The sequence below is a fragment of the Rhinolophus sinicus genome, chromosome 3, assembly GCF_057876585.1.
Source record: "Rhinolophus sinicus isolate RSI-liver-muscle chromosome 3, RSI-T2T, whole genome shotgun sequence".
In the NCBI taxonomy this organism is placed as follows: domain Eukaryota; kingdom Metazoa; phylum Chordata; class Mammalia; order Chiroptera; family Rhinolophidae; genus Rhinolophus; species Rhinolophus sinicus.
The window spans coordinates 41,028,302-41,052,337 of record NC_142503.1 but is presented as its reverse complement, the minus strand read 5'-3'; the positions used below and the strand labels follow the sequence as shown (position 1 = coordinate 41,052,337).

The following is a 24,036-nucleotide window of genomic DNA, read 5'->3' as shown; positions in this document are numbered from 1 at the left end:
TGGATAGAATGTGTGGGTGTGGAGGTGTCTATGAACTAAGATGGGAAAATGAATTTCGTATCTATTTTTCTCTAACTTCAATTTGAAATTTATACAGTGTCTTCAATGATGTACGTAGGAGGAAAACCTCAGCAATATTAGTAGTACCTGTGACTTTGTCACCAATAGAAATCAGATATTTTCATATGACATTACGATTATAGCAGATACGGCCAAGTGTCACTAACACTGTGATAACTTTATAGTAACAATTAGACTTACTGCTAGATCCTGTTATTTTATACCTTAATAAAGAAGCACATATGAGGTTGGTCAATTAAGTTCACCAACTTGTTGCATCGATGTTGCTAAACTCTTTTGATGTCAGAAGGATTACTCATTATGAATTTGTACCAACTGGACAGTTAACCAAGTTTACTATTTGGAAGTGCTGAAAAGGCTGCGTGAAAAAGTTAGACGACCTGAACATTTCGCCAACAATTTATGGCTCTTGCATCACGACAATGCACCAGCTCACACGGCACTGTCTGTGAGGGAGTTTTTAGCCAGTAAACAAATAACTGTATTGGAACACCCTCCCTACTCACCTGATCTGGCCCCCAGTGACTTCTTTCTTTACCTGAAGCTAAAGAAAATATTGAAAGAAAGATATTTTGATGACATTCAGGACATCAAGGGTAGGTAATATGACAACAGCTCTGATAGCCATTCCAGAAAGAGAGTTCCAAAATTGCTTTGAAGGGTGAACTAGGCACTGGTGTCAGTGCATAGCTTCCCAAGGGGAGTACTTTGAAGGTGACCACAGTGATATTCAGTAATGAGGTATGTAGCACTTTTTCTAGGATGAGTTCGCAAAATTAATTGTCAGACCTTGTATAACCATATATATAAACAACTGTTGAATATATCTGCCTATATATTCCACAAACATGTCAGTCTCAATATGTCTACCCATTTCTTACCTCACTTTCCTCCCAAACTTGCTCCTTAACCTTTATATATAATTCAAAAGAATAACATCCTCAATTCATTGACCAAAAAAACCCTTAATTTTTCTTCTTTTACCATCACATCTAATTAGTTCCCAAATCCTGTTGGGACTTAGTCTCTCTCAAATTTGTCAATCTCCAATGTCATTTTAACCTCTCTTACCAGAATTTCTATAATAACTTCCTAACTAGTTTCTCTGACTACCATCTAAATCTTATCTACATCCCTTCTCCCATTCACCCTCTACACTTCTGCTACACTGGCTTAAAAAACACAACCAGATCACTCTTAATCTTGTTTAAAATTTCTGAGCAAGGCATAAAATGGTCTTTTAGTTCTGGCCTCTACATCCTTTTCCATCTACTATAGATTCCGGTCAGCAATGTCCCCGTATTTATCCTTCTACCAATGTTACCGTGTTCTTGTAATTAGTACCTGAATAGGCCATGTGCTCTCCTACTCAACTTTTGACTGGCTGTCACACAAGATTTCATGCAAGGATTCCCAGGAGGAAATCTCTTCAACCCCTCACGTTTCCTGTGCAGAGTTCCTCCACCATCCTGTGCACACTGCTTTATTGGCGCTTGCCAACATTATAATGTCATCACTGCCTTTATATCCATCTCAGCTAGACTGCGAGCTCCCAATGCACTTATCAAATAAAACTAGGGTTAGCACTAGGTCTTTTTCTTTACCTATGTCTGTAGCCCTGAGGAGAGTGTCTTTCACACATGAAGGACTCAGTAAATGCTAAAGGAATAAAATATACCAAGAATTTTGAAGCTTTATCCATTGTCAAACATTTTTTTGTTCACTTTTTAGATAAATGGCTTAAGGATTAAAAAAATAAGGATCCATAATTCACCTGATGGCTGATTTTATTTGTTTGATAAGTGTTTTTAAAAATTTAGTTCAAAGCCATGTGATCTTTCTTTAGAAATGTGGAAAACATGATTTATTTATGGCAAAAATGTAATAAGGAACAAATGGAGCTGACTTCTGACAGCGTAGGTCCGCCCTCCCCAAAGACCAAATATCAGGTATCATTTCAGATGGCTCAGGTGTATTTATTTACCAAATTACTTTCCCTTATGAACCTGTGCATCTAGGAGAGGACATATATTAATGGCTGGAGAAAAACATGGGAATCAAAGTTTTCTTCACTATTGTTCTATACATTTTCTTAGGCAGTTTGTTTTATGCAATTTGCTTGAAGCTTGCCATACTCTATAATTAGCTAAGTTCATTATGGTATACAATATCCAAACAAAAAGATTATCTAAAAAGAATGGATAATCTTCAGAGACTGCCCTGTACTTTTACTATGGCTTGCTTTATGACTGTGTCATTACGAAACCTAGTTTTATTTGATAAGTGCATTTATAAATTCATTGTCCTCCAGCTCAAATTTTCTTAAATGCTTTTTGTAACATAACACATTACAAAAGCATGTTGCAAAATGGCACAGATTTTATGATGTCCCCAAGCCATAAAATCTTTTATTGCTATTTAAACAAAGAAATAAACAATTCCCATTTGAAGAGCTGTGTATTACGAGAAACAAGGCACTGATATGGTTCTGTTAGTCTCTGATGAAAGGAATCATTAGCTGAAACACCATCAGGCCCTATTTATGGCCATTCTGCCATTGCTTCTTAAATACCTAGCAACTTCCGAGAATGTACCTAGCTAAGGGTGGACTTCGAAAAGTTTTAGTTCTCCAAAGGTTTTAGCGTAAAGGTGACTACTCTGCATAATCCTTATTTTCCAAACTTTTTTTCCTAATAAAGAATTGTATTTACTTAGAAGCATTCAGAATGTCAACAAAACAGCTGCAATTTTTTTTTGCAATTACAGAGTGGTATTCAGTTAACAACAATTATTTCATACAAGCTGCATCAGAGACAACTGGAGATGAAAAACTTACCATCCCCATATATAACTAATTTTTGCTGTGTCCCAACAAGGACTGGCTTTAAGTTTCCATGCCAATTTACCACCCCCGTACTGTACCAGGCAAGGTTAGTGGCAATTACGAAAAAAGACACTGTGCAGTTTAAAACCAAATCTTACACAGTCTTAACATTGCAATTTTTTTCTTTAAAAGGAGTAAGTTTTGTAAAGTGGGGTTCAATGTTTTATAGCCAAGGGGGAAAAAAAGTGCTAATACCAACTTATTTATCATAATCTTCTTTATCTTCTTCTTGCTCCTCCTCCTCTTCCTCTTCCTCCTCTTCCATCTTTTTCTTGCTCTTTTCAGCCTTGACAACTCCCTTTTTTGCTGCATCAGGCTTTCCTTTAGGTCGGTATATAGCAATATCCTTTTCGTATTTTTCCTTCAGCTCAGCAGCCTTCTTCTCATAAGCAGCCTTCTTCTGCGTGTCATCTGCAGCAGTGTTATTCCACATGTCTCCCAGCTTCTTTGCAACGTCACCAATGGATAGGCCGGGATGCTCTCTTTGGAGCTCTGGGCAATACTCAGAACCAAACAAGAAAAAGGCAGAAGGAGGCCTCTTGCATGCATTGGGATCCTTGAACTTTTTTGTTTCCCCTTTAGGAGGGATATAAGTTTTCATTTCTCTTTCATAACAGGCCTTGCCTGCCTTTGCTAAGTCTTTAAATTTTCCGTTCTCTTTAGCAGACATCGTCCCCCCGGCTCTCTGAGCACTTCTGAGAAAACTCTGAGAAGTTGAAGCATCTGGATGTTTCTTCTTTTGCCCCTGCCGGCAGGTTTGCACAAAGAATGTGTATGATGACATTTCGCCTCTCGGCTTCTTACGATCTCCTTTGCCCGTGTTTAATTATTTGTCCTCAGCAACCACAGAGGTGCCCAGTGCCCGTCCGACTGGCACTCGCCCTGGTGCTGTCTCTATGGAGCCCAATGCACTGCCCTGGTTGTGAGAGCGGGAGCCAGATGCAGCCTCTGTTTTTCAAACTTTTATGTAACTGAATAGGATTTTTAAATATCTTCCATTTATTAAAGGCAACGTGGTAGAATTTGGGCCTAGTTTTGAGGCTTAGAATACCCACATATTCAATTTTACGTTGTAGGATAACATTAGTGTAAGCATTAAGAGTATGTGAAGGTCCAGGATGAGAGACTCCACCTCTAGTGGTAAAGGCAAATTTAATATGAAAAACAATTTTAACTTTAATAGTACTTACTATTTATCAAATGTTTACCAAGTGCAAGGCACTCTCCTGAAATTGAAATGTCTTGTCTCAATCTCCTCAGTAACCTTAGGAGGTACGCACTATTAGCTCCAACTTACAGTCAGACTCAGAAGCCCAGAGACAGGTACTTGGCAGCTAGTATCTGGAAGGAAGAATCAGGACTCAACAGCACTGGTCTGAGTCCAAAGCCCCGGTCTGGGCAGGCATCAGGCTAAGCTATCCATGTGATATCTGATTTAAATAAATAAATAAATAAATAAAACAATGGGTGAAGGTGGCCAAAAGGTACAAACTTCCAGTCATAAAATAAATAAGTCCTGGGGATATAATGTATAACATGGTGACTATGGTTAATAGTACCATATTGTATATTTGAAAGTTGCTAAGAGAGTAGATCTTAAAAGGTCTCATCTCAGAAAAATAAATGTGTAACTGTGTGGTGATAGATGTTAACTAGACTTACTGCGGTGGTCATTTCACAATATGTACAAATATTGAATCATTCTGTTGTACACCTGAAATGATTATAATGTTATATGTCAATTATATCTCAATAAAATCAATCCCTGAATTCGATACCATATAATAATTGTTTATGTCTTTGCCCTCTGACCATGAACTCCTTGAGGGTAGAGATCCAGCCTTAATCATGTCTGTATTTCCAGGATTGAGTACAACAGCGTATGGTACACTTAAGCACTTATCATTCATTCATTCATCCAGCAGATGTTTATTGAACACCTGATATATGTCAGCCCTGGGACAGGTGTTGGAGATACGACTGAGTAAAACCTGACATAGCACTGCTTTCAAGTAGCTTACGGCCTAGTGGGGAAGCAGATATTAATCCAATAATCTCACTAGTGAAGGTTTAATTACAGACTGAGATAAATGTTCTGAAGGAAAGAAATAATTAATTGAACTTAACTGACAAAGGAACCTGATCTAATTTGGTAGGTGAAGGAGGATTTCTAAGGAAGAAATCCTTTAGCTGACATGTGGAGGATGAGTAGGATTAAAAAGGCAAAATCGAGAAGGAAGAGAGGAGCCCAGGTAGAGGTTGCAAAGGCCCCGTGAAAGGAACAGAGAGCTAGGGGGAAAGTGCAGCAAGATGATGCAAGAGAGGCAGGTGGGTGTTGACCAGGCCGGGTCTCTCAGGTCATGTTAAAATTTTAACATTCATCTCAAGAAAAGGAAATCTGTGGAAGATTTCTAAGAAGGGAGACGATGTCTGGCTGTAGTACAGAGAAAAGATTGGCAGGCCAAGAGATTTCCTGGGTGATCATTCCATGCTCAGTAATGTGCTAGGTAATGTTAAAAAAAAAAAAAAAGAGACACACACACACACAGAGATTTATAAAGCAGATAAACATCTTTTTATACAACCAATAGATTTCTTTTCTTAATGCTTTTAAAATGATATGATTTATAAATAGTGATTTACATAATTTTTGCTTTTCAGCTACACACCTACAACTTATTTTTTCAACTGGTATTTTTTAAGGCAGGCACAGTTCTAAATACTAGGGTTATAGGAGTAAAAAAGGCAAGACACTCTCTCCCTTAGAGCTTAACTTCTAATGGAATTAAGAGATAATATACAAGTTAAAAATGTTTAAAAAAATAAGTAATTGCAAGTGAAGATAAGTGCTATCAAGAAAATCAAATAGAAACAAGTAAGAGCTATGAGTGGTCAGAAAAGGCCTCTCTGAGAAGGTAACATTGGATTAAAAACAAGAACAGCGAGCCAAACAGAGACTGGAGGAAGAGCAGAGGCAAAGGACTGAAGGTGGGACTACACTTGAGTATAACTAGGAAACAGCAAGAAGTCAAAGTGAAGTGAGCGAGGGGGAGGATGGTACAAGATGTTTAAGAACACAGGCTGGGAGAGGGAGCGGATCATTAGGGTCTTGAGGACCTGGTAAGATGTTTGTATTTTATTCTATGGCACATTTGTTGTATGGCACTGGGAAGCCATAGGACATTTTGATACAGGAGAATAACATGATCTTATTTATCTGCTGTGTAGACGGGGGGTGGGGGGGTAGACTGTGGGGGGGAGAGGGAGAAAAGTAGCAGGAAGATAATTTGAGTTGGTGCAGTGATCTAGGCAAGTGACAATGGAGATTCGATTAGCAGTGAAGGATGAACAAATGGATTCAGGACATACAGGGGGTGCCAAAAAAATGTATACACATGACTTGTAGTCATCTTTTGTTATTGCTATATATTGAGTATTAAATTTTTAATAGTTTTTTCCTTTCTTAAAAGCTATATACATTTTTTTGGTCACCCTGTTATATTTTCAACTATATTAGGTTGATAAAAATTGTCTATTTTCATTAGATCACAGGAGTTTGCTTTTTCAAGGAAACCTATGGCAAATACTTTTGCAAAAGAAAGAACTTGTCTTTATTTCATCCATAATATAAATTCAGACTTTGACATACCAGGTTTGTTTAAAACTAGAATATGTCTATATCCATTCATCTATCCATGAGCATCTAGGTTGCTTCCGTATCTTGGCTATTGTAAATAACGCTGCAATGAACATGGGGGTGCATATATCTTTTTGAATTAGTGTTTTTGTTTTCTTTGGATAAATACTCAGAAGTGGTATTGTTGGATTGTATGGAATATCCGTTTTCAGTTTTTGAGGAATTGTCATACTGTTTTCCATAGAGGCTGCACCAATTTGCAATCCCACCAACAGTGCACAAGGATTCCCTTTTCTCCACATCTTTGCCAACACATGTTGTTTGTTGACTTTCTGATAATAGCCATTTTGACTAGTGTGAGGTGTTATCTCATTGTAGTTTTGATTTGCAGTTCCCTGATGATTAGTGATGTCGAACATCTTTTCATAGGTCTGTTCGCCATCTGTATGTCTTCTTTAGAGAAATATCTTTTCATGTCCTCTACCCATTTTTTTGATCATATTGTTTATATTTTTGTTATTGAGTTGTATGAGTTTCTTATATATTTTGGATATCAACCCCTTATAGGATATACCATTTGCAAATATATTCTCCTAGTCGGTGGGTTGACTTTTTGTTTTATTGAAGGCTTCCTCTGCTGTGCAAAGCTTTTCAGTTTTATGTAATTCCATGTGTTTATTTTTGCTTTTATTTCCCTTGCTCGAGGGGAAGTGTCCAAAAAGATATTACTTAGACTGATGTCAGATGGTGTACTTCCTATGTTTTCTTCTAGGAGTTTTATGGTTCCAGGCCTTACATTTGTCTTTAACTCATTTTGATTTTATTTTTGTATATGGTAAAAGAGAGAGGTACGGTTTCTTTTTCTTCTTTTTCTTTCTTTTTTTGCATGTATCTGTCCAGTTTCCCCAGCACCACTTGTTGAAGAGACTGTCGTTACGCCAGTGTATATTTTTATCTCCTTTGTCATAGATTAGTTGACCATGTAAGTGAAGAGTTATTTATGGCCTCTCTGTTCTGTTCCATTGATCTGTGTGTCTGTTTTTGTGCCAGTACCATACTATTTTGGTTATTATAACCTTGCAGCACACATGGTTTGGGATCAGGGAGAGTGATACCTCCAACTTTGTTCTTCTTTCTCAAGATGCTTTGGTTATTTGGGGTCTCTTATAATTCCATATACATTTTAGGCTTATTTATTCTAGTTGTGAGAAGAATGGTACTCGTATTTTGATAGGAATTTCATTGAATCTGTAAGTTGCTTTGAGTAGTATGGTCATTTTAACAATGTTAGTCCTTCCAATCCATGAACATGCTATATTCTTCCATTCTTTGTGTTTTCTTCAATATCTTTCCTCAGTGTCTTACAGTTTTCAGAGTACAGGTCTTTCACCTCCTTGATTAAATTTATTCCTAGGTATTTTATTCTTTTTGATGCAATTGTGAATGGCATTGTTTTTTGTATTTCCCCTTCTGATTGTTCATTATTAGAAGATTTGGTATATACAGAGGGTGCCAAAAAATTTTAAGAAAAGAAAACAAACTGTATGAAAATTGTAATAATATATACATATATTTCATATATTTCATATATGAAATAAGTTAGGCAGAGGAAGACAAATACCATATGGTTTCACTTATATGTGGAATCTGAAGATAAAACAAAACAAAACAGACTAATTGAAACAGAGACCAAAGGGATGGTTTCCACTAGGGCAGGGGTGGTGCGATGGGTAAAAAGAAGAAGGGAATATAGTCAGTAATTTCGTGGTAAGTTAGTACAGATGACTACTAGAATTAGTGACCACATTGTAAGGTATAGAAATGTTGAATCACTACATTGTACACCGGAAACTAATATAATGAATATAAGGTTGTATACCAACTATACTTATATGGTTAAATAAAAAAACATTATTCAATATGTATCAAAGAATTTACATTTTTTTCCTTGAGAATAAACATTGGCTAATTTTTTTCTATATCCATCAGTCTAATACTTTGTAATCAAGTAATCAAATAATTACCTGTTTCACTTATTTGTGTATAGTATTAAATACCATAAGATAACTCAAAAACTAGTAAATGTAAAGACTCAAGAATCATGTAGAGTTTTAATATTAATAATTATAATTTTTGTAAAAAAAGAATATGTCTGTATTATTTTGATTCATGGTTTTTCCATACCTATATGTAAACGCAGGCCTTACAATGAAGGAAATTCACCTACTAAAAGCTCTTCTAGGATAAAGATGAGAGGAAAGTGAAAGCTACTTTCATACTACCCACGTCTTTTACTCTAATTTCTTATAGATCTTCAGTTTTTCTTGTCCATAAAACTCCTAGGACTCCATTGCATTTACCAGGTTTATGGAATAAATAAAACACATCAGAGTCCCCAATTACAGATTTTGTTTATACACTGAAAAATTGCAACCTAAATAATATTTTGGTAAGAAATGTTAAAACCCTAGGGGATCAAATTTTAATGTTATTTATTTCTTCAAAACTAGAAGAGTTACTTGTGAAAATTTTAGATTTTTGTTCTGTCTTTGAAAAAAAAAGAAATGCTAGTATTCCACTAATTTTCAGAGAACACAACTTCAGTTTTGATGGCTAAATGATAAGAGATATAAATGATGTGAAAAAATCCAGAGAAATTGAAAGCTCAAGCGATAACTTTCTCATAAAATATTCTACAGCAGACATAAACTCCACTGACATACCTTAAATTCTTGGCATTAAGAAAGAACAACTTGTAGAATGGAAGTCTATACTTTCATAAATGTTTATAGTCTAACAAGTATAATTTCAAAGTCACCAATCTCTGATGTGCAAAACCATACTGGTTTCACAGCAAGTGAATCTAACTTGTCTATTTAGCTTTCATTTTCTGTACATGGACTAGGACAACAATTTTCAGGGCAAATTATTTGGTTCCAGTTTTAAAGCTCAATTTCTTTGTGGTAAATAGTCAGGATTCTCCCCTGGTACATTCTCCTCCCCATCTCCCATCCTTGATGCCTCAGAGGACCTGGGAAGGCACAGCACTTACATGAATCAGGGCATCTGAGGTGGGAGGAAGGAGGGTGAATGGTCCATGGGTGTCCTCTGTCAATACTGGCTCAGGGTGGGAGAGGGCTTTATATAAAATGCTCATCATTCCTTCATTCTTATTGAATCCCTATGTGCATAGCAGTAAACACAACCTAAAAAAGGCCTTTATCTCATGGAGCTTATAATCCAGTGGGGATAGAAAAACAAAAAATAAATACATAATAGGTGGCATTAAGTACCATGAAGAAAAATAAACTGTAAGGAAACAGAGAATGTATGTGTGGGGTAGACATGTCACTTAGGATGGTCAAATAAGGTCTTTTTAAGGAAGTGACATTTGATTTAGAGATGTGAATGAAGTAGCAGACTCACGTGGATACCTAAGGGAAGATCCTTCTAGGCAGGAGGAACCATAAGTGCTTGGAGGGTGCAAGAGACAGTGAGGAGACCATTGTGGCTATAGCAGAGTGAATGCGGGGACAGGTAATTAGGGATGCCATCAGAAAGAGGGCAGAGTATCAGGACTGGACGTTATAGAAAATCCTACTTTTAGTGCATGATCACTGGTTAAAAGTTCTGAAGCAGCCTGTCAGCAAGTTTCCACTGGGAAGGGAAAACCTAGTACTATGCGCCAGGCACTCAGACGCATCACATGCACGTTAGCATCTATAAGTCTAAAATCCAGTTTACAAATGAGGGATCTGAGGCTCATACTGGTTAAGGCTCTCATTGTCTCTATTATAAACACAATATGTCCTCATCATTTTGGCACTTGACCTGGTGGCCCTTGTCACATGGTTGTACTAGAAATGCCAGATTAAGCAAGATTTAACAGATTTATTTCCTAGAAGATTCATTCCGAGTCCTTGATACCATGTTTCCCCGAAAATAAAACCTAGCTGGACCATCAGCTCTAACGTGTCTTTTGGAGCAAAAATTAATATAAGACCCGGTATATTGTATTATGTTATATATTATGTTATAAAGACGGGGTCTTATATTATAGTAAAATAAGACTGGGTCTTATATTAATTTTTGCTCCAAAAGAGGCAGTAGAGCTGATTGTCTGGCTACGTCTTATTTTCAGGGAAACATGGTATGTATTTTGAGTGTCCAAAAAGAGGACATACTAGGTTGGTGCAAAAGTAATTGCGGTTTAAAAGGTTAAAAATAACTGCAAAAACCGCAATGACTTTTGCACCAGCCTAATAGTTTACAGAGTACTTCCACGTTTAATATACTGTAAAACCACAAATTAACATTTTGTGGAAAGTTAATTATAACATGCTGCTATACATTTTAGTCCTATGTGTATTTCTTGTGCAGATGGTTAATGTGGAACAAAGATACAAGCATCACTTGCTATTCAAATCTATATGGCTCCTGAGTTCTAATAGTGAGGAGCAAGATACACAGAGAAAATGTGTATCACTAAAATTGTGTTCAAATCTACTTGGTTCCTGAGTTTAAAGAATGAGGAGTACCTGTATATTTTTATGGATGAGCAGAACTTCAGTAGTCCCATCTAACATGTGTGAAGGTAACACCTAAAACATATATTTTGTTATATTCAGCAAACATCTGCAATTTCAAGTATTAATAGAACTTTTATCATGTTTCTCATTTTAAATGCACATTTGCTCTTTCTGAAACAATGAATTTGCAAAGGAAGCATTTTCAGATGAATATAATGCTTGTTTTTAGGATAATAGTTACTTATTTATGTCCAGGCAGATACATTATAAAATATTCATTAGCACTAGCATAACTTTAAGAGAAAGCTAACAGCTTCATGACAGAGGGCACCATGTTTCATAAGATCTCTGATTTTAAAATGTTTCTATTTGCAAAATGAAGCCAAATTAATAATTCAACTAGCTTTAAAATGCCACAATCAATACAACAGCTTCTAACTCAACAACAGAGCAATATTTTAAAAGACAATCACAATATAAAATAGATTCCATTCTTGTTTTGAGCCAGACACACAAAAAAATTGCAAGTTTTTTCAAAGAAGGGGTAGTGTTTACTAGCACATGGGAAAATGCAACATGGAGCAAAAGCAATTACTACCAGGAATAAAGCGTCTCTAAATGACAAATAAGAGCTGGGAACAAAATAGCCTGAAGCAATGATTCTCAGACACTAAAGAGCACATGAATCAGCTAGGGAACTTATTAAAATGCAGATTCTGATTCAGTAGGTAGAGTGGGGCCTGGGATGGTATATGTCCAACAAGTTCTCAGGTGGTACAGATGGTACTTGTCCATGAACCTAACTTTGAGTAGCACTATCTATACAGGTCCTATACATGAGATACTGTTGAGAGACCTATACTACATGAGTCAACATAATAAACAAATCCTTTCTTTAAAAAATGTTGTTTTGTTTACCTGGTAGGAGAAGCAATGGTAAGTTCTCCAAAACCAAAATCAAAGAAACAAAACACCCCACAAGCACCAGTCACCATTATAATCTTCAAAATCATAAAAATTACAATTGATATTTGAGATTGGGAAAAAAGAGATTAATTTGAATATCAAGAACTTTGAGATCTCTTACTGAGGAGATGCCAATCTCCCTGGCTAAAAACTGGGGATTTCCACAAAAAAGATCTGTCAATCGTTGAGGGGAGAATGACAGGGTAAAAACTCAACAGGAACAAGGATGTAAAGTTAAACAACACATACACACCAATTGCTACTTCTAGGAATATATCCCAAGGAAATGACAAGACTGAAGGTGTATGTACAGAATAGGTTTTATCAACCAAAGAGTGTGTTTGTTATTAAAAAAAAAAAAAAAAGTGACCAAAGAAGGGGATCAGTCAAATCAATTATGGTATATCCACAAAATATACTAATCTATTTTTTTTCATCCATCAAATGAAATACTAGGTGACCAGCAAAATGTTGATATAAATCTATAGTTAATGACATGGGAAATTGTTTACAGAACATTGTAAGAAAAAAGACTACAGCACAGGATGCACAAAATTATTCTACTTAAACATATGCAAATATAGAAATAGTAGATTATGAGTAATTTGGGAGGCTTTTTTGCTTATCTAAATGTTCCACTAATATTTTGCCTAAAATAAATAAAGACTACTTTGCTTAATACAAGCAAGTGAATAAATTATTACGTTTTCCCTGAGTACAAATACATTGATTTTAGAGTTATATCCCCCAAATTCAGATCCTGAGTAAGTTACTTAACCTCTTTGTGAATTAGTTCCCTCACCTATAAAGAGGGCATAATAACAGTACAACCATTACAAGGGCAGAGGCAAGGATTAATATGGGCTAACAGATGGAAAGTGCTTAAAACAGAACTTACCCATATAGTAAGCACTATATAAGAGTTGACTCTTTCTTTCCTCCCTCCCTCCCTTTCTCCCTTCCTCCCTTCTTTCCTTCCTTTCCCTTCCCTTCCCTTCCCTTTCTTTTCCTTTCCTTTTTTAATGATTAAACTGGTCTCTTGCTGATGCCTGAGATGATGTTATCATTAAAGTTCTGCTTTGGCTCCTCAGTCCACCTATATATTAGCTCTAGAGCCTTTGGAGATAACTAGCCCATGGAATAGTCTAAATCAGAGCAAGAATACCCTGAAGTGGTCAAGCAGCAGGCAAGGCAGAACTCTGTACATAGCTATTCAGGATTTTTAAACATTCAGTAGAATGACTATTCATAAATTGCTGGTAAGAAGATAAACTGGCTCAGTCTTTCTAGGATACACTTTGGTAATATGTATTTAATCAAGATCTGAACAATTCTAAGAATTTAGTTTAAGAAAAGTGATAGCTGTGATATTCAGAAAACAAAGATTTAGATTTAAGGATGCCAATGTATAATAACCAAAACTTGGAAAAAATATGTTTTCAACAATGGAACATGACTGAAATAGATTTAATATATTCACATATTACAAATTTTTGAGAACATTTAATGCTATATAATGTTCAATTTGTAAAAGTTGAACACAGAACTGGAGATAAAACAAGAACTCAATGTTCTCTTAAAAATTTTGAATAGAAGATGCATAGGAAAGTTCACAGGAAACCAATCTTTTAAAATAAAAGATTTAATATTTAAAAGAAAATTCCCTGTCAGACATATTCCTTGTACCTTGGTATTCAGGAGACATAGTTTACACCACATACACAAAAATGATATGATCAGACTTCCAGCCAAAATGGACAAGTAGGTGAATACTGTGTTTGCCTCCTCACACGACCACATCATAATTACAACTAAATTATAGAACAGCAATCATTGAGAACTACCTGAAGACTAGCTGAACAGAAGTCCTATAACTAAAGATATAAAGAAGAAGCCACAAGGAAATTGGGGGCGGAGATGCAGAATGGGTAGGCCCACACACGAGGTGTGGCAATTAAAAATTGGGAGTGATATCTTGGCTGCACAGGTCACTCCTGAGAAGTGAGGGATCCCATCGCCACAGGTGCATACCCAAACCGAGAGACCAGTGCCAGGAAGAGGAGTCCCCATATTATTTGGCAATGAAAAACAGGGGATTGCACCCAAGTGAGACAAAGGGTTGCTGGAGTTCTGGGCATTCCTCCTGAGAGGTAGCTGTTCACTGGAGACTCGCTAGCTCTGGGTTCTAGTGCAGGAGTGGCAGCCAAAGACATATGGGGAGGAACTGAATTGACTGGCTTCAACACGAGAGATGGAGGGGGAGGAATAGGGAAGATTCTCTCCTGGGATAGGGTGTTGGTAGGTGCCATTGCTTCTTTGTTGAGCCCTTGGCCCAACCACCAGCAGTGGTAGAGCAGCAGTAGATCTCCACAGTCCATTAAGCTGGCTAACACTTGTTGCCCCAACCTGGTGGTTCCCTGAGACTCACCCCACCAACTCATTTACCCAGCTTTTTTAGCAGCTTTCCCACACAAGTGGCCTGCCTTAGCTTGTGCTCCAGACTTTCCTAAAGTCTCTCAAAGGCCCACAAACCCCAAACAGGAGCAGCTGGCATCGGCATGCCCTATACCTCTCTCTTGCTAAGAGGCTCCAAGCTCAGCACAAGAGGAATCCAGTCTCAATTTGCATCAGAATGCCCATCAGGTGGCCCCAAGCCTGGCACAAGTTATGGCCAGTGTTTACCTGAAATGTAGCTTTAACTAAGTGGCCAAACTCAGCACAGGAGGAGGCTAGCCTCAGCTCACACTGTGTTGCCCATGAAAGGGTACCAAACCTGGTATTAGTGGCAGCTGGGATCGGTTTGTAGCACCTCTCCCAAGCACCTCCAAGTACAGCACAAGTCGCAACCAATTGCAGATCACTTTGTAGCTCTTACCTATCAGCTCCAAGCCAGGTACTAATGGTGGCTGACCTTGGCCTGCAATGAAACCCCTGCCGAGAGACTCTAGAATTAATTACCTGGTGGCCAGTTTCAGACCACACCATAGCACCACCCAACCACCTCCACAAATGCCACACCCAAAGGATGGACTAGGTTGACACAGGAGCCGTGCTAAGACAATTCTTGCTCAGTGAGGTTAGGCCCCCTAATGGCTTGTTCACTGTAGTAACAGCCACCCTTCATAGACAGTCAGCCTGAGGGTCAATCCTATCAACAGATATGCCAAGAACAATCAAGGCTCAACTAAAACAGGAGGGTACACCCAAGCCACACAATGGACGACCCTGGAGCACTTGACTCAGGTGAACAGGGAGACTGTGCCACCAGGCCACAAGACATCTACTATATAAGGTCACTCTGCCAAGACTGGGGGACTTAGCAAATCTACCTAATACATAGAAACAAATACAGGGAATGAGCCAAATGAGAAGACAAAGAAACATGTCCCAAATGAAAGAACAGGATAAAATTCCAGGAAAAGAATTAAACTAAATGGAGATAAGAGATCTACCAGATAGAGAGTTCAAAACACCAGTTATAAGGATGCTCAATGAACTCAGAGGAAGAACACATGAACTCAGTGAGAACCTCAAAAAAGAGAGAAACCATAAAAAAGAGCCAGTCAAAAATGAAGAATAACTGAAATTAAGAATACATTAGAAATAATCAAGAGCAAATTAGAGGAAGCAGAGGATTAAATCAGTGATCTGGAAGACAAGGTAACAGAAAACACCCAATTGGAACAACAAAAAAGAATTAAAAAGAAAAAAAAAGGATAGTTTAAGGGGCCTCTGGGACAACATCAAGTGAACCAACATTCACATATAGGGGTACCAGAAAAAGAGAGACAGCAAGGGATTGAAAACCTATTTGAAGAAATAATGATGGAGAACTTCCACAACCTGGTAAAAGAAATGGACATATAAGTCCAGAAAGTGAAGAAGGCCCCAAACAAGATGAACCCAAAGAAGTCCACACCAAGATACGTCATAATTAACATGCAAAAGGTTAAAGACAAAGAGAGAGTCTTAAAAGCAGCAAGAGAAAAGCAGTTAGTTACCTACAAGGGAGCTCCCATAAGACTGTAAGATGATTTATCAACAGAAACTTTGCAGGCCAGAGGGAGTGGCATGTAATATTCAAAGTGATGAAAACAAGGACCTACAACCAATATTACCCTACCCAACAAGTTTATCATTTAGAATTCAAGGAGAGAAAGAGTTTCCAAGAAAAGAAAAAGGTAAAAAAATTATCACCACTAAACCAGCATTACAAGGAATGTTAAAGGGACTTGTTTAAGTAGGAAAAAAAAAAAGATAAAAAATATGAATAAGAAAGAAAAACAATTCTCACTGGCAAAGGCCAACATTTAGTAAAAGCTGTAGACCAACCAACTATAAAGCTAGTACAAAGGTGAAAAGGCAAAAGTAGGAAAATCACATGTAATTACATCAACAAATTAAGGGATACACACACACACACACACACACACACACACACACACACAGAGTAAATAATGATGAAAACAAAAATGGAGGAGGGTGAGTAAAAATTGTAGTGATTTTAGAATGTGTTTGAACTTAAATGACTATTAGCTTAAAATAGACTGCTATAAACACAGCTTGGTATATGTGAAGCACGTGGTGAAGACAAACCAAAAATGCATGAGAGAAATACAAGAAATAAGGAGAAAGGACTCCAGACACAATACTATAGAAAGTCATCAACATATAAGAGAATAGAGTAAGAGAATAAGAAAGGAATAAAGAACTACAAAATAATTAGAAAACAATTAAATGGCAATAGCTACATATCCATCAATAATCACTTTAAATGTAAATAGACTAAATGCCCCAATAGAAAGATATAGGGTGGCTGAATGGATTAAAAAAATAAGACCCACACAAATGCTGACTACAACAGACCCACTTCAGATCAAAAGACACACAGAGACTGAAAGTAAAGAGATGGAAACAGATATTTCATGTAAATGGAAATGGAAAAAAAAAAGCTGGTGTGCCAATACTAGTATCAGACAAAATAGACTTTAAAACGAGGCTGTCACAAGAGATAAAGAAGGGCATTTCATAATGATAAAGTGATCAATCCAAAAAAATATATATATAACACTTTTAGGAGGAGTAGCAACACCTAGATATATAAAGCAATTACTGATATACATAGAGAGCTCAACAGTGATACAGTTGGAATAGGGGACTTAAACATCCCACTGACTTCAATGGATAAATCATCAAGACAGAAAATCAATACGGAGACAGCAACCTTTAATGTCACACGGGGCCAGATTGATTTAATTGATATTTTTAGAGCATTTTACCCAAAAGCAACAGAATAGACATTCTTTTCAAGTGCATGTGGAACATTTTCCAGGAAAGACCACACGTTAGGCCATACAAAAAGTCTCAATAAATTTGAGAAGACTGAAATCATATCAAGCATCTTCTCCAATGGTATGAAACTAGAAATCAATTACAAGAAGAAAACTGAAAAACACAGAAACATGTGGAAGGTAAATAACATGCTACTAAAGAATGAATTGGTTAACAATGAGATCAAGAAAAAAATCGAAAGATACCTTGAGACAAATGAAAACACAATGACTGCCAAAATCTATAGGATACAACCAAAGCAGTTCTATAAGGGAAATTCATAGCAGTACAGGCTTATCTCAAGAAACAAGGTCAAATATACCATGTGCTGGAAGGAGAACTGACTGGGTGATGAGCATACAATGTGACACAGAGATGATGTATTATAGAATTGTACACTTGAAACCTATGTAATTTTAGTAACCATTGTCACCCCAATAAATTTAATTAAAAAAAAGAAACAAGACAAATCTCAAATAAACAATCTAACCTTGTATATATATTGGATATGTCTCCTCAGGCAAGGGGAACAAAAGAAAAAATATATACAAATGGGACTACATCAAACTAAAGGTTTTATGTACAGCAAAGAAAATCATCAACAAAGCAAAAAGAATGGGAGAATATATTTATCAGTGATATATCCAATAAAGGGTTAATGTCCAAAATATATAAGCAACTTATACAATTTAATACCAAAAACAAAACAAAACAAAACAAAATAACAATCTAATTGTAAAATGGGCAGAGGACCTGAATTTCTCCAAAGAGTACATACAGATGGCTGAAAGACATACGAAACAATGCTCAACATCACTAATCATGAGGGAGACGAAAAATGAACCACAATGAGAGATCAACTCACAGCTGTCAGGACGGCTATTCTCAATAAACCAGCAAACAACAAGTGTTGGTGAGTATATGGAGAAAAGGGAACCTTCATGCAATGCTGGTAGGATTGTAAATTGGTGCAGCCATTATGGAAAAAAGTATGACGGTTCCTCTAAAACTTAAAAATAGAACTACCATATGACCCAGCAATTCTACTTCTGAGTATTTATCCAAAGAACTCCAAAACACTAATTTGAAAGATGTAGGTATCCCTATGTTTATTGCAGCATTATTTATAATAGCCAAAATATGAAAGCAACCTAAATGTCCATCAATAGAAGAATAGATAAAGAAGATTTGGTACATATATGTACAATGGAATGTTACTCAGCCACAAAAAAGAATGAAATCCTGCCATTTGTGACAATATGTATGGTCCTAGAGGATATTATGCTAAGTGAAATAAGTCAGATGGAGAAAGACAAATACCGTATTATTTCACTTATATGTATGTAGAATCTAAAAAAAAGAAAAAAAGGAAAAAAGAAACAAAACAGAAATAAATGCATAGATACAGAGAATAAATTGATGGTTGCTATATGGGAGGGTGGTTCAGGGGAAAAGTGAAAAAGGTGAAGGAATTAAGATGTACAAATTGCTAGGTATAAAAAACAGTTACTGAGGTGTAAACTACAGCATAGGGAATATAGTCAATAATACTGTAATAACTATGTATGGTGTCTGGTTGGTATTAGATTTATCAGTGTGATCATTTTGTAAAAGTTATCTAAATAGCTAATCACTATGTTGTACACCTGAATCTAATATAATATTGTATATCAACTGTAATTGAAAAATAAAAATTTTAAAAGAAAGGATATAAATTAAGTTGAATTTATTTAGGTCTTTATTCAGATAGCTCAGTCAGGATACATGCAGCAGCTGTAAAAATACATCTAACAATCAAGTTGTTACGTTTCCTTACAGTACTGCATATTGTACTTTTTCATATCTTTTAAAAGTAATAATGCAGTTTAGTTTTCTCAAAAGTAGCATTTTAATGCCTTTCAAGTATTTTTCTCCTTCACTAGATCTATTTAATAAATATTTGTTTAGCTCCTAATAGTGGCTAGGTAAAAATATGAATGAAAAAATAGTCACTGCCTTCAAGGAACTATAGTCAAAGCTGCCACTGTATAATAAATTACTTCTTCCTATGGAGGCTCAGACAGGCGTTTATACATGGACAAGGAACAAAATGCAAAGTGACACTAGTGTTTGTTTTTATAAAACAAAAACAAAACTTTTTATGGACACTCTACAATGACACAAATTAATTTACTTTCTACATTTAAATTTCAAAATTGTAGAGCGAATCTATGTTAAAGTAATTTAAATTCAAAAAGTGGACTTTATCTTAAATAAATAACTCTTCTAAATCATTTTTTCCCATATAGAGAAGGAGTATATTTAGGCATATCCTCCCTTAACAGTCCCTCTCTCAGTTAGAATTCCTCAGAAGTATTACCACATTGTTAAAGAAAGGGCAGATTCCTTATTAATGCTTCCTCTGTCAGTCGAAAAGCCAACATTTACTTAAAAAGAAAAAAGTGTTAGAGAAAAAATATTTAGCTACTTTCTGTTAAGGAGTAATATTGGTTTATTCTTCTTATTATTATTATTTCCTGCTGATTATCTTGGTTACCTGTTATGATAGCTAACTTTTATTAAGTGTTTTTTAAGTGCTTACTTTCTTATAAGTACTTCATATTTATTAGCTCATTAGATCCTCACAACCACAATATAAGGTAGATAGTATTATTAGCCCCATATTACCAAAGAAACTGAGGCACAGAGATCTAAAGTTTCTTAAATAATATATGTATTTAAATATATGTATTTAAATAATATATGTATTTAAAGTTTCTTAATATATGGCAGGCTATCATCTAAAAACCCACAATGTGAGTCTAGAATCCTGGTGTGTCACCATTACCTTATTCTGACTCTTAAGAACTAGAACTAAAGGTCATCCTTTAAAACCTGAAACACTAAAACTGAGGCCTAAATGGATTAAAATGCTTAAGAGTGTAATAGCATATGGAACCATAAATAGCTGAAAATGTAAATGTAAATATCCAAGTAAATGAACAGATAGCTGTTAAATGAACTGTTAGGAAAAGTAGGAGGTACTGAACAAAGTACAGACTCAATCTGTTGAGAATGAACTAGAGAGAACCATCAAGTCTTCCTTCTGGGGCCAAACACTGAGTTTTAATGAACAAGCAGCCTCCTACCCATTGTAGTTTCTGTAGTATCTATTACCTACACTATGTAGTGTCTATTACCAACACTGTAGGAACCAAGCTGACCCTAAGCAGATCCATTTGTATGACTTGGTACCTACCAAAAAAAATGACTTAGCACCCATATCATATCAGGACACGGCACAGAAATGGTCACTAGATGTTAACAATTATCATCATCATTGTCATTTAAATATTCTAATAATATTTTCATGCATATAGCACAAAACATCAATTGCACAAGGCCCACTTGTGTTTATTCAGGGATTCTTCAATTTACTTTTAGTGCTTTTTGTGTGCAAATCAACTGAAAGAGATCTGTGAATTTTCCCCTTTGGGTCTAGTGAATCTGTGTTTCCAAAGTCTTCAAAGTCACCGGAGATGACAAAATTCAGCAAAGTTTGAAATAGAAATTTACGCTGCTCTGTGTCACTTGGGAGCTGAGAAGGGTAAGAAGTGAAACAAAAGAAGACAGATATTATCTTGTCTTTCAACCTCAATCCCCAGTATTCTATACCCCTCTCAACTCTCCAGGGCTTACTGAAGTTCTTTTTAGTTTCCTCTCAACAGTAGCAGTAACTACTGATGGCCTCTAATGCATGAGGCATGTGTCATTTAATTACTTAACTAGCACTGTGTGGAAGTCACCCTGCACTTTTCTCTGGAAGAGACAAAGACCTTGAAATTGGACAGATTGGGTTTGGAACCATAGCTTTGCCATATAGCAAGAGTGGGACATTCGGCAAATTTTAGTCTCTTTATGTCCCATTTGTTTCACATATAAATGGGGAGTAAGTGCAGAACACTACAAAATTAGAAATATCACTTAGAGAATAGGCACTTTTTACATAAGCCTATACCACTACACATATTAAAGAATTTCCAAGAATTTGCTGATTTCTGTAATGCCATTTTAATCATAGTTGATCATTTAATCCTATTTAGCTTTATTTTCTAATATTCTCTCATAATAGCATTGCTTTATTAAGTGGAAAGACTTAAAATGTTTTAATAATCCATAGTATATAAAGATACTTGATGCAGTTGGATAGCATATGACAATTTTTTCACAAGACAATTTAGCAATGAGTACCAACAGCCTTAAAATTCTGCATATTCTTTGATGAATCATTTTACTTCTAGAAGTTATTCTAAGTAAATAATCCTGGATACTCACAATAACTTTAGGGGTAAGCATGTCATTTAAATGTGTTCACCAACTGCCCCCAAATTAAATATATTTTTGATAATTTACTTTAATACTACTCAGTTATTTAAAACACTAAAGGAATAATGTACTAACATGAAATGATATCATGATATAATTACTAGGAGAAAAGCAGTTTTAATATACAATTTAACTTCATATTATAAAAATGAGTGACAGAAAATGTGCAAAGATGTAAATGATAAGAGAGTTTTAAAGATGTTAATAGCAGTTATGACTGGTGAGATCAGAGTTGATTTCTATTTCTGTCTTTTGGCTTTCTGTATTTTTTTTTAACAACAGCTTTCATTTTTGTTGTATTATAATAAAGATTAAACAGTTAAGAGTTTATCTGTCTAAATCTAGTTGTAGAGAGGTATATACATCAATAGATATTATGTAGATATAGAGAGAAAGAGTCCAAGAGAGAAAAGGTTTGAGTAGATTCTTATGGCACATAGTAGAAGACGTAAACATAAACTGCTATAAGAAAGGAGGAGGAAGTATCATCAAGGAGAAAAGTAGAAACAGTAAATCAATGCAGAAAGTGTGACGAGGTAGGCACTCTATAGCTAAGCATTTGTGATACCTCATGTTGCATGTTCCTGGTTTACTCTCATCTATATTATGTCTGCCTAGAAGTCCTTTCACAGTTACGGTCATTAGCAAAAATGGAAAACAAAACACCCCATTCTTATATCAGGATAGCTTCAATTTTCACATCTATAAAATAAGGACATATGGAAACCATATTCCAAGAATAAGTTAAAACACTGAAAAGTACCTTAAAAGATGAGGTTACTCAATCAAAGGTTACCAGCATTATGTATCATGTTGTAAACTAATCTAAATTCATTATTGTCCTGGGGCCCTACCTTCCAGCTTGGTTGACTATTAAAGCCCACAGATTTGTCCTTGACTATCAGGAAAGGAGTATAACCTTGAACTCCACTGCACTCTGATTGGAATGTTTTTGCTCCACTGGTTAACCCTGCATCCTTTAGTACAGTATCACTTCCTCAAGGATTATATCTGGGACCCCTAAACTCCATTGCTATATGTATTCAAGCACCCCACACCTCCCTTATTATAACATTCTTTAAACTATATAGTGTTTACCTGTTTGATATCCTCACTAATAGACTGAGCTCCGTCAAGGGCAGGGGACATGCCTGTTTTGTTCTCTGCCGTACCGCCAGTGTTCAGTACACAACATGACATAACATAGGAACTCAAACACTCCTTGGGGGAGTGGATGAGAGCTGTATTCCTTGATAACACTTTGGTTCCTTACAGACCCGGCATGAGACTACGGGCTTACATTGAGGCTCATTATAAAAACAGCTCTCTAAAATGTATTGTTCTACTTACTACAAGAATCTTGTTCACCACTTCAAATATCCTTTTTAATGAGGGGCTTAATGGAGATGACTTGTGGTAATACTAAAAATATTAGTTTCCAAAACAACCAACTAGATTTTACCACATGAATTGTGTATCTAAGTCATTTCCCTTACTGTACTGGCTCTGTAAATTTTGTGTACTGACTTTACCCATACATTCATCTTATTTTAACTATTTCTGCTTATTCTTCTCTAGATTTCCTTACTTAATGTAATCTTATATGTGTTTTTTTATTCCTCAATTTTTTCTAGAAACAAATCAGAAGGCACACACATTAAAATTTGATATTAATAACAATCAAACTTAGCCAAAATTGTAATTATCTGTGGCTGAGACAATTTTCCTAGTAATACGGTGCTTGAATGGAGAGCTAAAGATGATCAATTTTCAGTTCCTACTATATTCCATTAGTACATCTTTGGATAATTCAGGTTTGAATTAAGTATCATCAGTAGAATATTTCTTAAACTGTATGTTGGTTTAGTTCCCCTGCCATTTCTCTTATATTTCTCTCCATTCCTATAGATACTGTCTTATATAAAGCCCTCACCAGATTATTTGATATTCCACTTTCTGATCTCCTGATTTCCAGACAACTTGTCTCAGTCTCCACAATGTTCCCAGAAGAGAAATCCCTCTAACATGTAAACCTACCTGTTAGGGCCTAGCTGTTGCGAAAGGGTCCCCTCAGCATGGACTACAGTTGATCACTGAGTTTCCCCACCACCAGCTTACCAGTCTTGTCTAGGCATACTGAACAACGGTATGTGAGGTTCAAAGAAAGAACCAGGCTAATTCATTCATGCCTCTGTACTTTTTTCTACACACTGCTCTCACTGCCCAGACTACTCTGCATCACC

The 24,036-nt window shown here is 36.0% G+C and overlaps 1 protein-coding gene and 1 pseudogene across 6 annotated transcripts in view; both read right to left on the bottom strand.

The window, feature by feature from the left end:
• Positions 1–24,036, bottom strand: part of RNF180 (ring finger protein 180) — a 142,594-nt gene that overhangs the window by 61,119 nt on the left and 57,439 nt on the right. The gene's annotated exons all lie outside the window — the stretch shown is intronic.
• Positions 3,001–4,722, bottom strand: LOC109453226 (high mobility group protein B1 pseudogene; annotated as a pseudogene).